Here is a 15,238-nt window from a genome sequence, read left to right as displayed (position 1 = left end):
GTGCGTGCATACATGAAGCTGAGCACGAAACTTAGGCTGCGGTAAAGCCAGGTGAGCAGATCTTGCGGCATATTAGTCATAACGCTGTTCTAATGATCGTAATGCGAGAAATGACACAATTGACGCACAGAACCACATAACACAGCTGCTTGAGGACACAGAGTTTGTCTGGATCCTTTGTGTTTTTTCTCACTACATTGTAATTATTAGCAAGCACCACTGCAACTAGCTCAAGAACAAGTCATTCTGCAACGCTGAATGCCCCAGATACGCTGTAAGCTTGAGTGGATTTATTTATTCTTTCATTTATTTATTCATATACCATAAGGACCCATGTGGTCTTTTCATATTAGGGGGGGGGGGTATACTTACAATATTGCAGGGTTATGTCTACGAAAGAAATGTTTACACAGAACATGCGAAAAAGATAAAAGTAAACAGCACAAATTCGCATCACAGAAAATATGGTAATGCGATGCAGCGCTCAGCGAGGCATGAAACAAGGCATATAATTAAGGTAATATTGGCGCTAGACTAAGCAATAAAAAAAGCTACAAAGTATTACACTTCAACATTCGACATCTGCTTTAATCTGCTGACATGTGTGCCGTGATTGCACCCCATTGCAACATCGCTTGGCAGTTTATTGTAATGATAAATCACAAGAAACAATGGTGAGTCACAAAAGAGGTCAGTACAGGCAAACATGGGTTGCATTTTGTAAGCATGATCCAGGTGTGGAAAAATGCAATGACTCGGTTTAATCTGTGAATGTAAGAAGGATAAATCACTGAAGTAAAGCCTGTGGAAATGAGACTACGTTTTTGTTGAACAGGATATTTTAACTACGTTCTAATAGCTGTTATGCTATATAGCCGGAAATATTTTCCTGTGCTAAAGCGGGCTGCTTTGTTTTTAATGACCTCTAGATTATGAATAAGGTGTTTCTAGTTGGTACGTAAAATAAGGGCGGCGCATTCCATTTTCGAGCGAACTAAAGTTGTGTATGCAAGAAGTTTGGTGGGCTGGTTAGCATAGTGCAAATTTCGTTTAATGAATCCTAGAGCTCTTAAAGCCTTACTGGATATTGCCTCAACGTGAGTATTCTATGAGAGGTTGTGTGCAGGACAAACGCCTAATTATTTTATTGTGTGAACATTTTTCACTGGTATATTTTTAATCATGCAAGCATGTCACTCAGGTTTCGTAGTTCATGTAAATTGAACGTACTTCACTCCGAAAGCATTTATTTCCATTTCCTATTGATAGCGCCAGTGGGTTGTTCGGTGAATGTCAGATCGTGGCGTGCTCACATCGATATGGTTAGTAATTTCCTTCTTAATTACACAATCTTCTGCGAAAAGTCTGATTGAGAATGACAATTGATTATTTAGTTCATTGACCTAAATTACGAATGTAATTGGCCTTAACACAGTACCTCGTCTACTTTCCGGCACAACGCGAGCACGTCCTGTATGTAGAAGACATACGACTCAGTTTAGGACGGCACACAAGTGGCGAGTTCTTTTCGCGCTTCCATTTGGCGACTGGACGGGTCCCCAAAGATGTCGCGTAGTCGCTCCTTGAAGATATCCCAACTGGTGATCTCGGTCTGATGGGCGTCGAACCAAACACGTGGGGTGCCGTCCAAGTAAAAGATTACGTTGGCGAGCATCATGGGTCCCATCGGTGTGTCTGGCTAACACACTCGTACATACGGAGCCAGTAGTCAACGTCAAGCCCAGGTTGTGCGGAGAACGTACCGGCTGCAGCTACAGTTAGAGTCACTGACGGGTTGTTGTCATTGGTAGCCATGGCCGGAGGCTGAACGGTGCGGCCACTGCGAAGCTTCGTGGTGAGGACGGGGAATGTTCCACCTTCACCAGATATGTTACGGATAAAACGCAACGCCTTATCGACGAGGCTGTGGATCAGATGTGTTTAAAACCAGCAGTAGTGGCGGAACCGGTTCACCAGCGATTGAGCGGAGACCACCCTTCATCCTATTCGTCAGGCACACACGCACATCGTCCCACAAAATGTCAACATGCATGTAGCATGATCTCCAGCGGCAGTGCCGTCTCAACCCATCTCGATGTCAACGTCAGTGGGAGAATGGTAAGGCTTTAAGCGTGCCACACGTACAATATCGGTGGTCTGCGGTGCAGTTGAAGGCAATGAGGCAGCAGGGGCAATTTCGTATGTCACAGGAGTAATTTCACGAAGGACTCGATATGGACCTGTTTAGCGGGAAAGAAGTTTTTCCGACAAGCCGTCTTGACGAGTCGGGGGCCACAGCAGCACCAATGAACCGGGTAACAAGTACACGTGGCGGTGCCGTTGATTGTACAAACGCCGCTGGTTCTCTTGAGAGGCCAGGAAGCGAGCGCGGGTGATTTCGCGTGCGTGGGCAGCCCGAGTGATAGCGTCAAGGGCATATTCGCTGGTCGGTGTCGTGGTAGACGGAATGACTGTGGGTAATGTAGGTTCTCGGCCAAACAACAGAAAAAATACGGAGTAAGCGGCAGTGTCATGGCGAGAATAATTGTAGGCAAGTGTGACGTACGGCAACGCGAGGTCCCAGTCGGTATGGTTGGTAGAAACATACTTAGCGAGTATGTGTGCAAGAGTTCGATTATGACGCTCCGTGAGTTCATTGGTTTGCGGGTGGTATGACGTTGTTAGATTGTGTCTCGTTTGACAGGACTGCAAGATGTCGGCTATCATCTTCGACAAAAAGGTGCGGCCACGGTCTGTAAGCAGCTGCCGTGGGACTCCGTGTTGCAAAATCACGTTTTTGTGAAGGAAGTCGGTGACATCTGTGGTGCAGCTTGTTAGAAGAGCTCGTGTAATGGCATAACCCGTGGCGTAGTCGGTGGCCACGGCTATCCACTTGTTACCCGAGGAAGACAAGGGGAAAAGGCCAAGTAGGTCCAAGCCAACGCGAAGAATGGTTCTGACGGAATGTCAAGTGGTTGAAGGCATCCGGCGGGAAGTGTGGCTGGTGTTTTGCGGCGTTGGCATTTCTTACAAGCCACAACGTATCTTCTGACTGAGTATGCAAGCCCTGGCCAAAATAAGCGTCGGCGTATTCGGTCGTAAGTGCGTGACACACCAAGGTGACGAGCAGTCGGAAGGTCATGAAGTTCATGTAGAACTTCCGAGCAAAAGTGTTTCGAAATGACAATCAGCAGGGCCGGTCCTTCCGGCTCAAAACTTTGGCGTTATAATACACCATTGTGGAGCATAAATGAGTGATGGGACTGACTGGAAGATGGTGATTCGAGGCGCTCAATGGTTGCACGCGAGGACGCATCATGGCGCTGCTCGTCACCAATGCATGTCATTTGTGAAAGGGAAAAGACGCAAGGCTCGGTGTCGGTGTCAGGCATAGTGATCGACTCAGCAACCGGGTAACGGGACAGGCAGTCTGCGTCCTTATGTAGGCGTCCGGACTTGTACGTCACCGTGAAGATATACTCTTCCAGTCGCAGACACCAGCGCCCGAGCCGGCCAGTAGGATCCTTCAGGGACGAAAGCCAACATAGCGCATGGTGGTGCGTTATTACAGAGAAACTCGTGGTATATAAATATGGGTGAAACTTTGTGACTACCCAAACAAGAGCAAGACATTCACGCTCTGTTATTGAATAGTTGCGCTCGGCAGCTGTGATAAGGATAGCGTAAGTGATGACTCGGTCGTATCCCCGCTGGCGTTTGGCTAGGACGGCTCCATTCCCGTGACCACTCGCATTGGTTCTGACTTCTGTCGGAGCAGACGGGTCAAAGTGGGCCAATATAGGTGGAGTAGTGAGGAGGGTGATGAGTAGAGAAAAAGCGGCAGCTTGAGTGGCACCCCACGTAAAGGTCGCGTCTTTTTTCAGAAGGTCGGTGAGTGGTCGAGCGACTGTTGCAAAATCTTTGACGAACCTTCATAAATATGAACAAAGTCCCACAAAGCTGCGGACGTCTTTGACAGACTGCGGTACAGGAAAGCTCGTGACGGCACGAATTTTCTCCGGGTCAGGCTGCACACCTGATGCGTCGACAAGACGGCCCAACACCGTAATCTGCTGGCGGCCGAAACGACATTTCGACGAGTTTAGTTGAAGGCCAGCATTGCGGAAGATGTCGAAAACCACTTACAAACGCTGGAGGTCTGTCTCAAATGTAGACTAATATACAAGGACATCATCCAGGTAACACAGGCAAGTTGACCGCTTGAAACCCTTGAATTAGCGAGTCCATCATACGCTTAAACGTGGCTGGGGTGTTGAATAGCCCAAACGGCATCAACTTAAATTTGTATAGGCCGTCGGGAGTTACAAACGCAGTCTTTTCTTGGTCTTTCTCGTCCACCGCAATCTGCCAATAGCTTGAACGTAGGTCAATTGAAGAAAAGTATCGCACGCCATGAAGATACTCGAAGGCGTCATCGATTCGGGGCAAAGGATAAACGTCTTTTTTCATGATTCGATTAAGATGGCGGTAATCGGCGCAGAAGCACCACGTGTCATCTTACTTTTTAACGATCACAACAGGAGATTCCCAAGGGTTCGAGGAGGGTTCAATAATTCCTTTGGCTAGCATCTTGTTGACTTCTTCTTGAATTACCTTACGCTCCGTGGCAGACACCCGGTATGGTCGGCGATGAATGGGAGGAGAATCAGCTGTATTAATGCGGTGCTTCACGAGGGAAGTCTGACCGAGTGGACTGCTGTCGATGTCAAATATGTCGCGGTAGGAAGCCAGAAGGCGGAATAGGGAGTCGGACGGCTAAGGTTTGAATTTCGGATCGATCATGGGGCGCAAGGCCGCATCGAGGGATGTGGCATCCTGCGGGCGACATGGAAGATCGGAGCATGAGTCTGCCGCAAAAGCGATGACGTGGGCGTCTATTAATGGTCGAAGTGCGGTGACTGAAATTTTGTGTGGTAGTACTTGCTGCGTGAAACCAAAATTGATAATTGGCAGACATGTTCGGTTAGAGGCCATGGTTACGACGGAGTGTGGCACAGTGATGTCGCGTGCCAGGAGAACATCAGGAATAGGTGTGACGACATAATCACCGTCAACAACAGGTGAACTTCAGTCGGTGTCCGACTGAAGTGTGTGGCACAGAGGCTTTTCGGCAGCTCGGGGCGAGAATCTGGAAAAAGAGAAAGTTCTAAACAGAGAGTGCCGGCGGAACAGTCGATCAGGGCAGAATGCGTCGATAAGAAGTCCATCCCGAAGATGAGGTCATCAAGGCAATTGTCGAACACGGTAAATAAAACAGGAACATGGCGGCCGGCAAGGCTAATACGTACGGTACACATTCCAATGACGGCCACAGTTCCACCATCGGTGACACGGACGGCTTGTGTTGCGGCAGGCGTGAGTACTTCTTTGAGGCGGCGACAGAGACGAGCACTCATTATAGACCCCTGAGCTCCAGTGTCAACTGAAGCCGTCAAAGAAAGACCGTCCACACGCACTTCCAGCAAGTTCTTATTAGTAAGGAGCGTCGACGGAGGATTCGGGTCACTCACACTTGATGCATACTACCTCCAGGAGCTCCATAATCTAGTTTTCTGTCCGGGAAGATCCATAGTTAGTCGGCGATGGATAGCGGCGGCGTTGGGGCTATGGAGAATGACGGCGTTGCAGTGACGGTGAACGAGTGGTAGAGCGGCTGTTATGTGCGTCGGAAGCAGAATACTCACGGCTGGGCGAATACCGACGGGGGTCCGCGTATGGCCGAGGTGAAGAAAATCGGCTTCAACGGTGGGGCGTCCAAGTGATGCGACAGTAGCGAAAGACATGGCCAACTCGGTGACAGCGGAAGCAGATTGGTTTGTCGTCTGCTGTTCTCCATTCTGTCGGATTGCGGGATCGCAGAAGAAAATATGAGTCATGGCGTAGTGCATTTATTTTCATTGGTCTAGGAGGCGGGTCGGGAGACAGAGCAGGCTACAGGAAAACCGAGGTTTGCACTTTCTTGCCTCACGACGCCTCGAATAATAGAGACCGCCGGAGGTGTTTGTGCGGCGCTATGGTCGAGTGGAAGTGAAAAAAATGGCGCCGGACTTGACGCCTCAAGCTCCCGTCGAACTATACGTGTCACGTTCTCCTGCATAGGTGGTGCGGCACTGAGATCGGTGCAGGTAGATGTAACAGCCGCGTTTGGTAGCAGCGTGAATCGACGCAGGACACGGCGGCTTTTGGCCCTTTCAAAGCGGTGGCATTGTTTAATAATCACATCGACGGTCGTGACGTTAGCGTACACGAGCAAGTTGAAGGCGTCGTCCGCGATGCCCTTAAGTATGTTATCCACCTTGTCACTCTCTGTAATTTCCTCGTCCACTTTCCGGCACAACGCGAGCACGTCTTGTATGTAGGAGACGTACGACTCAGTTGAGGACTGCACACAAGTGGCGAGTTCTTTTCGCGCTTCCATTTGGCGACCGGACGGGTCCCCAAAGATGTCGCGTAGTCGCTCCTTGAAGATATCCCAGCTGGTGATCTCGGTCTGATGGGCGTCGAACCAAACACGTGGTGTGCCGTCCAAGTAAAAGATTACGTTGGCGAGCATCATGGGTCCCATCGGTGTGTCTGCTAACACACTCGTACATACAGAGCCAGTAGTCAACGTCAAGCCCAGGTTGTGCGGAGAACGTACCAGCTGCAGCTACAGATAGAGTCACTGACGGGTTGTTGTCATTGGTAGCCATGGCCGGAGACTGAACGGTGCGGCCACTGCGAAGCTTCGTGGTGAGGACGGGGAATGTTCCACCTTCACCAGATATGTTACGGATAAGACGCGGCGCCTTATCGACGAGGCTGTGGATGAGATGTGCTTAAAACCAGCAGTAATGGCGTGACCGTTTCACCACCGATCGAGTGGAGACGGAAACCGCCCTTCGTCCTCTTCGTCAGGCACACACGCACCTCGTCTCACAAAATGTTAACATGCATGTAGCATTATTTTCTCACTTGCTGAAGCTCAGTTCTCAGTGGGGATGCCATCAATGTGATCGCCTTGCGGTCATATTTGCCATTACACCTCTACTATCTTAGTCTTAGTGTTATTGTGCACGAGGCCCACCACTGGAGACATGAGGCGCTGTAATAGCTGTGACGTGACAAGTTGAATCACGTGGTGCCACCTAGCTTTACGGAACCTTGCTTCGGCGAACCGAAGCCGGCGGCCCGGGCACGTTCTTCTTCGAGCTTCCCACTTGATACGCAGTGGTGGTCGTCAGGACATCGACGAGTGCAACGAGGTTCACAGCCTGGAGGAGGTGGCGATCACCTAGGCTGTCTCCGACTCCCGATGCACTACCATGCTGTGTGACTCTACAACGACAGTGAAGAGCTATGCCAAGGGTAGGGTATGTGGTGAGGTCACTCCCATACTGCGCAAGCTCGAAAACACCATGGAGCTGCGGTGATGGAGGTGTTTCCGGCCCACGTATAACGTGCGTATATCAAAACATATACAGGAAAACGTCATTGTTGCCCCAATACCCCGCAACACTCACCCTGTATACAATGAGGGATGTCGTTGGCAAGGGCGACGGCTCTACTGAAGCAAACGGGAAAAGGTGGCGTAAATGCAAGTATCGTTGACACTGAATCATATCGAGATGGCAAGAAGTTCGCAGTGGTGGTCGTAAACCAGACGGGCTCGACTACGAACTGCTCCACGGTACGCACAACGAACCCCCAGGTGTCCGAACAAGTGGCCATCGCACTCGCTCTGCTGAATGATCGGTGCGAAGAGGTGTACAGCGACTCCGCATCCGCAGTCAGAGCTTTTCAAAAGGGCCGCATATCAAAACAGGCAGCCAGGATTTTGAACAGCTCCACCAGCGATACGATTGTCCCTCACACCATACATTGGTTCCCCGTGCATGTCGGCTCCGTAAACGGCGTTGCACTGAACCCGAACGAGTCGGCCCACACAGCAGCGCGCGCGCTCACTGACCGCGCTGCTCTCGACCTGGGTGACGGCTCCAGTGCCAACGACGGGGGACATAAAGGCACACCTACTACACACAATGAGATTACCAAGTATTACTACATGGCGAGGCGGGCATTCCCAATGCCACATTCAAAACTCAATAGAGGACAGGTCGTCTCGTTGTGTTTACTTCAAACCCATTTTTACCCGTCGTTAGCACACCTAAATGCAATTTATCCTCACAGATTCCATGACGCCACCTGCGCCGCTTCTGGGCAGACCCCTACGTTAGCACACATGCTCTGAGAGTGCGGGTCGCTTTGACCGACTTATAGCGAACTCGAGAGGGATGCGCTTCTGCACAGGCCAGAACTTCAGGACCAAATCCTGGCCGTCCAGTGTGCCCACGACAAGGCCGTCAGTCTAGACCTGCCAGTCCCCATGTAGTAGTAGCCGGGTGACGCGTGGCAACCTCAGCGTCTGCACTGTACTATGGTGGCTTCTAGCCATCATAACTGTACCACAATAAAGTTGTTCCCTCTCAATCACTCACTCAGCCTACGTGGGCTGTGACGGGTCGGAACGCGGGAACGCAAACCACAACGAGACTGCCAACACGGCCACGTGAGGACTAACCAACCACGCAGCTGAAAACAAAAACTGACTCGGCTGACTCCATGTCGCGGTATATAGTGCCAAGGGCATGATGGCCACTTTAAAGGAAATAGTGAAATGGTACAGACTGCAGACATAGAGGGGAGAGCACAGAAAAACACAGGGACTAAGAGACTCTGTCCTGCACACACAGCGACCTGCACGCGACCCTGCACTGACGCTAATGAGATAAAAAAAGCCATGCTATTTGGCGCAGAGAACCTAAGAATAAGCAAGGCGAATAATATGCAAGAGACACGACATCAATAACGTGCCTCGCCTATCGCATACGTCATGAAACTCTTCCTACCAGTCCCGTGTGGCGCATAACACGGTACGTGGCATACAGGTAGGTTCCAAAAGTGATTCAAACTCCATTTTAATCCAGGGTCAGCGGGAAAATATTAAAATCAAACCAGAAAACGATAGAGTTGAGGAGCCCGTGTGGCAGAACACATGACGCCAGCAGTGACAGCGCAGTCGATGAGTGAAATATACCGATCAAAGCAAAGACAAAAAAGTGCAATTCTCTTATGCGTCAACGTAATAGCGATATCCTGTCCCTAGTGCGCACTTCAACCACTTAGTGCTCACTTTTTACTGATGTTACTCGAGAAGTTTACATTGTGGATTACTGCAATGTTATACATGAAGTTGAAAGTGTCTTGTGTCGCTGAAGCTTTTGCTGCATTTGGCAAAAATGGGAGCATGCTTTAAACCGCGAGCAATTATGCGCGTGAAATCTTTTCGTACTTTGTATGCACCCACTGCGTAGTCTGAAGAGAATACGCGCACCAACGCGTGCCTGTTGTAATAAGTGGCCCGCTTTCAACCATGAAGTCATTGTGATAATGACATGCTCTGATGCCCGATGGCAATGTACCACGCAATATTACTGCGATATTGCATGTTGTATTGTGAAGCCTATAATTTAGGATGCGTGTGTTTGCAAAGCATGAACTTTTTTTAAAAGAATGAAAATATTTTCATTGTGATTCCATGCAGAGACATGACTGCGTGGTAGAACGTCCGCTTGCCACGAAGACGGCCAGGGCTCAATCCTAACACGGTTTCTGATTTTTTTATTATTTATTTTATTTCTATCTTTCTCGATTTTGCTGTCATTCACAAGATGGGGTTTTGTTCACAACCAATGAAACCAACGCCGTTATTACCGCGAAACGATTTCTTTAACGCTATCGCGTTAAAATCATGGCTCGTGTTGGAATTGAGCCCAGCGAAAGTACAGCGCATCGTTCTGGAAAGATAGGCGGGACGAAGGCTAGTTGGGGCTGCACAATAATTTCAGAACTTCATTGCGTTTTTAAGCTTACATGTGGAACTATTCACATTTGCACAAGCATCATAAACCGCAAAAAGGTGCCACCAAGAACGCGGTGTCATACACTAAAAGATTAAAACTATGACGTGTCTTGAAACGAATGTATACACTTGTTCAGACAAGTATTGTCGACAGCAGTTACGAGAAATCCTTGAGTAGACAACAAGGTTTTCTAAATATTGATGCTGTGGTAAAACTAAATAAGGATAAACAAAAAAACTAAATTGTGTTTTTGTTGTGCGTCACTTCAAAAACTTGATTGTCTCCTCTTGTGAGGCTGGAATAGCTCAGTCACCCCTCTAATGGGAAGACTATATTAAAAAATACACTATCATTTCTTAACACTCGTTCACGCGTGCACATACACATTTACTGCATCGATAGTTAGCGTGTACCTTTTTGGCAATGGGTCGCTGTGCTTGCTACAATCGGTTATCCCAGAAAGCAGTGTCGATAAAACATGAAGCAGGCAAAGGATTTCCAACGTCGCATGTAAATACTAATTTCAGGAGGGGCAGCATTTTGACTTGAGCATATACGCTCGGCAGCATTGCTCTCCAAAAAGAAGTAATTTTGTGAAAACGCATTTTTAGGCTAGATTTGAAGAATAAACTTGCCAGCGTTATATTGTATCTTTCAGCAGTCTGTATATCATGCACTGGGACAAAATTTTGATGCCCGTCCCAAGTCCCGAATCTTTACCTCCCTTCAAGAAAGTAACACCCGTTATCAGTTGGCCTATACTGTCGGGCTTGTTTGTTACCTATATGAGAGCAGCGTAAATTCCAGAGACAAATATATACAGGAGACAGGCGCTAATGTTTTGTGTGTACGTGTTTGTCTCTAGCTCTACAATGGCGCTGTTCTAGTTCCTCTAATCAATTTCATAAGCAGGAAATATTTCCATACGCCCGGTGCAGATCTGCTTCCTGCAAAAGACAAAATCAAATCCCGGTCACATACTGAACTAACCAGTCCAGATTAGGAATGCAGCTTGGCATCTTTTTGACAGGGTTTATAATTTGAACGTTTCGCAGTGTATGTGACGGCTAACAAGACCAGCTTTCCCGGCAGAATTGTGGTCGCACCGTTTTCCTGTGTATGGTGTTACGACAGCACATGTATAGGACCTGGTGCTACAGGAGTGATTCCTCCGTCGCAAAGAACGCATGGCGCTCACTGCACTAAAACGACTGGGCTGCACCCATGCTGTCATCCGTTGCTCCCGGTTCTCATCTGGGGCAGGTCATTCTGCAAGGCCACATGTGGCAGTTATATTTCGAGTTTCGCCTTCATGGCACGCTGTCATCCATAGGCGTGCGCAAGTGAGGGGGGGGGGGGGGGCGCCACTTCCCTCCCGCCTCAGTCATCTGAAGTTGTATTCTCACGACGGACGTGATTGTGGACGAGTGAGTCACGGGACATGTGACGTGATTCGTATCCTTCCGCACCCAGCACGGCAGGGCACAATTACAAGCGATGATTTCGGCATTGATCTCTCAACATCCCGACTGTGATTTGGGCTTGCGCCATTTCTCGAATAGCTCCGCGTAGACCGAAGCGGGTACCCGGGAACGGGTGACAAATGGTGGCATAGTACGTGATCCCCGGGGTCAAATCGCGATTTCGTCCGTCGTTTTAATATACAGCTTGCGGTGATGCCGCTAATTCTGGGCCTTACTTTTACTAAGTCGGAAGTGTCTCACCATTGTTAAACATATTCAGGTTTTCTTGAAGTAATGGCTGCTGAAGGCCCATGATTTTGTGAATCAATCTTTACTCGTAAAAACCAGGAAACAAATCTAGAGCATCATGGGACGCATGGCGTCGTAATATTAGACTATTTATCCTAATTCATCTGATTCATTTAGAAGCATGTCTTTTGGTGTCAAACACGAGAAGGTGAGGGTGACTGTGATGTACAGCCGCCAATTCTTTTTAACCTAAATGTGCCTGTTCTGTGCGAGAACCGGTGAATTCAGCATGATATGACCTTTGGCGAAGCGCCTGTTCCGGGCGTTCTCCATGGTGTCCAGTTTTCGAATAGCGTAGGAGCCTAGCAGATGGCAGCTGCACAGGACTGTTTGTTACAGGCATGCGCGTATTCTATAGTTCAATTCGAGATATTGCGGTGGGGCTTGCGTCACGTAAAAAACACAAAAAAGTATCGCACGTGAGGATATTGACATCAAGGCTTCACTTTCCATCGGTTGCTGCCAGTCGTACGTACGCAGGCAGAGCTGCAAGAGCACGGAAAACAATTTCAGACTCACTCAAGTGCAATCTTGCTTCCATGGCGTCACCGTCGCAGCGAGGTTCAGTATATGCATGTACACCACATCCATCGTGGCAATCGCGAAAGCCGCGGCTATGCAGTGGCCTTTCGCACATGTGGTCATTCATCGTGGTGCACGTCTTGTAATTCGCTGACATCAATGAAATTCGTGACATCGTTTCAGCGCGATCAAGAAATATTTGCTCTTTGCTTATATCTTCTCTAATAAGCTCTTATTTTCACACTCAACCAAAACAGCACGCATTAGTGCCCCTGGTCTTTTCAGCTGAACTTCATACTTGTCGTAAGCGTCCCATGGAGGTTCTTGGATAGCTGTGCGTATCAGACGCCTAATAAAGACGGAAAGAATTGTAAAGTTTAGGACTTTTTTTTTTGTTAGACGCAATATTAGTTCTCACCAATATGGTCCCAAGGAACACAGTTTCACAAGAGACTATATTTAGGCACGTTTTATTTACTACCTTAGAGAATTCACTATCCACTACCTCAGGAAGAACGTCGGCTTCGCGGTTGGCTTCAATGGAGTGATAATCATTCAACGATACTTCCTTTCCTGTTAATACAGAAAAGGAAGTATCTCAGTATAACCTAGCTGTATCTCATTGACCACGAACGCTCTATGGCTGCTTCCCTCTTCAAGCGTTCTCTCCTACGGCTTCACTCAGACGACTCAGCGCGAAGGTCAGAATGCGCTAAAGTAAATCAGGACTTTAAAACAACGGCTACCCTCGCCAACTACACGTCAGCAGGAACGCCGCTCCCAGAAAAACATCAACGTACTTAAAAAAAACTGAACCGATTTCTTATGCTCCCGATGCAAGCGAAACTCTCGCAAGAATTTTCAAGAGCTATCATCTACAAGTAGCGCACGTGCCCTCACACAAGTTCAGAAGTCAGCTGGTCCACGTTAAGGACCCGTTCGAACGGAAACGCCATCCTGGAGTGATGTATAAGATACCCTGTCATGGGACTGCTGCACAGCAAACGAGTACGTATCAAGCAGAACCGAAATGACGTAGCTAAGGGACATACCACAGTCAACGCACTAGCTGAACATCATCTTAACACAGGCTACAACATTGATTGGAATTCTACGACTGTTATCGACACGAAAAAATCACTTCTCTGGGAATTATTACTTCACTTTTTTGTGAATTAATCATTAATAATCCAGTCGACGCACCATACAATTATTAGGACACGCGGAAATCTACCCGACTTGCACCAGATCATTGTACCATATACGTTCACGGGCACTGCTCACAGTTTTTCACTTGTATGTGAAGAAGAAACCCTTAGGGGTATCGAAACGTCGTTCATCATTTTTAGTTGAAACTTGACGAGCGTCCGTTTATTTGCAAAACATTACTGGCCTTCTCCAGACGGTGGACCGTCACCTTGGACTATATTGCTGCACACGAAGAATATGCGCCTGCCGCCATCCCGCCGATGTTACGATTCGTAAGCTCAAAATCACTCCTTTCTTCATTTTTTTTTGTTATCTGCACTTCAACCTTTGTTTCACAAATATCATCCCGAAGTCATTGAAGCTGCCAATTTTCGTAAAGACCACTTCTGGTAAATAAGTTGTAGCAAAAGCAGAAAAACAGCTTTTTCGGGATCGTATCCCGGAAACGAAAGCATTTAAGATAATCGAAAAGGAGATAATTTTCGCTGAGCGGTAATTGGAAAGCTTTCTTTCTTCCTATATAGACTCTACAGACGTTGTACATCATGCAAACTGCCAGTATAAGCAAAGAAACGGGAAGAAAAGTGTGCTAGTCAAGACGCCAAGTTTTCTCTTCTGTTAAGGGGGTGTGTCAGGGTAATCGAAATTGCAGTTTTGGCACCAAAGAATACACTGTACTCTAAGGAGCAAACCTGCGGAAGCCTTGTTTCTTATAAATTTGTCAACTTCAATGCAACTTTTTTCAAAAAGTAGTAAATTGGTTTTGATGAAACTTTGTATGCGTGAGCTACAACAAATTAGAAACAATCTGAACTAAAAAAAATGCTGATTTTATAAAAAGTGTAGCTGTAAAAAAATTACACATCAATACGCCCCCTCCGTGGCGTTGTGCAAGCAGCGTTTTTATTTTTTTACAAAAACTTTATAAAAGTGTTATAGTTTTTTAGAGCAGATGTAACCTACAAGTCTCTACAATAACACGGCTGAATATGGTTACATTTATCTCGGTAGTTGCAGAGAAAAAGTACAGTGAATAAGTGAGCCACCCTTAAAATTTGGGAGTGCGCCATAGTAAGGATAGTGAACCTAAGCATAAAAAAAGAATGTCACTTCATACCATGCGGCATTTTTCGTGACCACGTAAAATTTCATGAGAATACTTGCAGCCATTTCGGAGATTAACAGGCATATACCATACTTTTCGCTACCGTCACCGGTATCATCGACGTCGACTGATGCTAAAGAAGGAAACGCCAGCAAAAACGCCAACGTGTGGCGCCAGAAATTGTATGGAAAAAGCTTGTCGGGTTTTCGAAGCCAGCAGCGGCAGTCTGGCACCACCCTGGTTGAAGACCCCGAAGTGTGGAAGGCCCAGGAGCAATACTCGAAAGCGCAGCAGCAGCAGAGGATGGTGGCTGCAACCCTAACCAAAGAAGTCAATAGCGTCACGCCTTCGGGAGCCCAGCTACAGCTACGAGCAATGCGCCTACGAGTGCAGCAAACTTGGTGGGGCTACCCATCAACTCCAACAGCAACAGCAGCCGCCCGATGTCACACATCAAGGGCCCCACCGACTAGCATACAGAAACAGAGTGCCCGACGGGTGTCGCCTGATTACACCGCTCTTCATTCCTCCGGATTCTGAAGTCGGAGATGTTCCCGTCATGTTCAACAGTCAAGCATTCCCAACTTCAGCTCGTCCACCCAGAGCAAAAGCAGAATCGTCATATTGAGAAAAGAGACGAGTCCTCCAGCGTTCCTGCAAACGATCTCTGCGACATGTCCTCAGACAAGACCCCGGCTGCTAAGTTT

Source organism: Rhipicephalus microplus, unplaced genomic scaffold (genome assembly GCF_043290135.1).
Source record: "Rhipicephalus microplus isolate Deutch F79 unplaced genomic scaffold, USDA_Rmic scaffold_20, whole genome shotgun sequence".
Lineage (NCBI taxonomy): Eukaryota > Metazoa > Arthropoda > Arachnida > Ixodida > Ixodidae > Rhipicephalus > Rhipicephalus microplus.
Note: the sequence above shows the minus strand (reverse complement) of the source record.